The sequence below is a fragment of the Coenobita brevimanus genome, chromosome 17 (genome assembly GCF_032717465.1).
Source record: "Coenobita brevimanus isolate Jiangsu-jjx chromosome 17, ASM3271746v2, whole genome shotgun sequence".
NCBI classification, from domain to species: domain Eukaryota; kingdom Metazoa; phylum Arthropoda; class Malacostraca; order Decapoda; family Coenobitidae; genus Coenobita; species Coenobita brevimanus.
The window spans coordinates 29,432,295-29,435,138 of NC_136970.1; the positions used below are offsets into that span (position 1 = coordinate 29,432,295).

Sequence of the window (2,844 nt, forward strand, 5' to 3'; positions counted from 1 at the left end):
CATATCCACACCCACACACTCGTCTATTCAAACAAGAGAGAGTGAGAGAGAGAGAGAGAGAGAGAGAGAGAGAGAGAGAGAGAGAGAGAGAGAGAGAGAGAACGCTAATGCGATACATGAAAAAAGGAATGTGTTGCTTGCTTTGGGTTTTTACTTTTACTTTTTCATATTTTAGTCACTTCCTTGCAAATTTTATATTATACAAGTACTGTCTATGTACAGTATGTTATAAAACTATCAACTTTCTTCCACCTCATGTTTATCTCGGTTCAACTGCAAACAGCAATATTTACGGAGTTTATGAATTTATGTAATTACTGCAAATAGCTCACTTGGTAAGCTGCTGTACTCACACAGTTGCAAGCGCTGGTTCGAATTTTGCCAACGGCCATACCACGTTGAGTACACCACATCCCATCCGATCAGCGAAGTTAAGCAACGTTGGGTCTGGTTAGTACTTGGATGGGTGACCTCCTGGGAACACCAGCTGCTGTTGGCATAATGTTCTCCCTACGTGTCAAGTGGGGTTGGTGGAGGATTAGTGCCCCTCCCTGTAAAACAATTAACTCTAAGCCCTTGGCCACCCCGTTTGGGATACATGGCGTCTGGCAATGAATGAATGAACTGTTACATCGTGATTCAGCCTCTTTATACTCAAATACTGTATGACTGAATGCAGACATATGCAAAGTAAGTGCTCGTTGTATTAATGGAGAACAGGATGACGATGATCATGGAAAATAGTGACAGCAATAATAATAGTAATGGTTTTAGTAATGATGATGGTGAGAGTAAGATCATTATAATGGTGACGATGGTGAGGGTTGTTGGTGATGGTCATGGAGAGATAGTGATAATGATAATAATGACGATATTGATGATGATGCCAACAATAAGAGACACACTAATGACTATGATGATGCTATCAAATAAACAAACAGAACAATCCAACAACAAAAGGAATAAACACTCAGTTCACGTAAGAGCCTGACAGTTAGGTAGGTAATAAAGAAAAGTATGTGGATTACAACAGAGTGCACGGCTGATCGAAATGATGCGAGATGGTTCACAAGCTGAGAAAGAAGACAGTTTGGATAATAATACGGATTTTGTTAAAACAGGCTTAATGAATCTGCCCCAAGACCTGAGGACATACGAAAGCTAAATCAATCGTAATAAGAATGAGACAGTCTATTCGTTTGGACGCTTGATTTTAGCGCTGAGGTGGTAATAATTATGTGAAAATGAGATACCATCAGCTGCACGTACAAAGAAAACAAGCTGTAAAAAAATGTATATAAATATTTCCGCGACGAGACTTGCTTTATCGGTCAACCAGAGGCACTTTTTACAATCATGTTAACTTTAGTGTATCTACTGTCCGATTCTGTGAGTGAAGCGACGATGAATTTTGGATCATATTAGTAACAGTAATTACAATGAAATAACATGAAAACAAATCATGCTAATGCTTACCTACAACAACAAAACTGATAATAAAAATAAGATAATATAAAAGTTAAATGAATATCGGCCGTTAGTGTCTACGCCAGTTCAATGTTTTGAAACATCTCCGTACCCTGCTGGAAAGTGACACCCACTAGCTAGCATCACACCACCACTGAACTGACACTGATATTTTGCTGTATTTGTTATATATATATATATATATATATATATATATATATATATATATATATATATATATATATATATATATATATATATATATATATATATATATGCAAGAGTGTATAGAGGTTGGGGGAGTGGACTTTCTGACCACTACTTGGTGGTGGCCAGAATTAGAATTCAAGTAAGATGGAGGAATAGAAGAAGGGAAAGACGAGAGGAAGGAGTAGTTGCAAGGAGAGTGGAAAGGTTACAAGAGGAGGAGAAAAAGGCAGAGTATAAGAGAGAAGTGGAGGAACGATTGGGCAAATATGAATTGGAGCAGATGGGAGACGTGGAAGATGTGTATAGGATATTTACAGAAATATGTGCAGCATGTGATGTGGGGTGTGGAAGGAAGAGAAGACGGAGGGGGGTGCAAGGAACAGCGTGGTGGACTGAAGAGGTGAAACAGGCTGTGGCACAAAAGAAGAAAGCATACAATGAATGGATGAGAAATAGGGGCGTGGAAGAAGTTGAGAGGCGGAAGAGAGAGTTATATGTAGAAAGAAAGAGAGAGGTGAAAAGATTAGTAAGAGTAAGAAGAGGTGGATGAGGAATTTGGAAGGAATTTGAGTGTAAAGTGGAGGGACTGTAAGAAAATGTTCTGGAGAGAGGTGAAAAGAGTAAGACAGGGTGGAAGTGAAGTTAGCAGGGGAGTGAAAGATAAAAATGGTAGATTACTAGTGGAGAAGGGAGAAAAAGTGAGCACATGGAGGGAACACTTTAAGGAATTATTGAACGTAGAGGATGGAAGTAATGCGAGTATAAGTGGCTGGGGAATGGCTGGGAGAAGGAGGGAGGTGAGAAGACAGGAAGAAATCAGTAGGATAGAAGTTGTGGAAGCAATGAAGAAAGTTAAATTGGGGAAAGCCCCAGGAATTGATGGAGTGTGTGGTGAAATGTTAAAAGCATGGGGGAGAGATAGTAGTAGAATGGATGTGGAAGATGTGCAGATTGGCCTGGGAGGAAGGTAGAGTCCCGGAGGATTGGAACTCAGGTATAATTATTCCCTTGTACAAAGGAAAAGGGGAAAAAGAAGTGTGTGGTAATCATAGGGGCATTTGTCTTCTTAGTATAATAGGAAAAGTGTATGGTTGGATACTTATTGACAGAGTTAGAGAAAGAACAGAGAAATTAGTTGGAGAAGAACAGGGAGGCTTTAGGAAGGGA

General features: G+C 39.5%; 1 non-coding gene across 1 annotated transcript; it reads left to right on the forward strand.

Annotated features, from left to right (window-relative positions):
• The first annotated feature begins 380 nt into the window (after nucleotides 1-380).
• On the forward strand, nucleotides 381-499 carry LOC145391303 (5S ribosomal RNA). Its single transcript, XR_013895817.1, has one exon. It is a non-coding gene; the product is annotated as a 5S ribosomal RNA (ribosomal RNA).
• The last annotated feature ends 2,345 nt before the right edge of the window (nucleotides 500-2,844 follow it).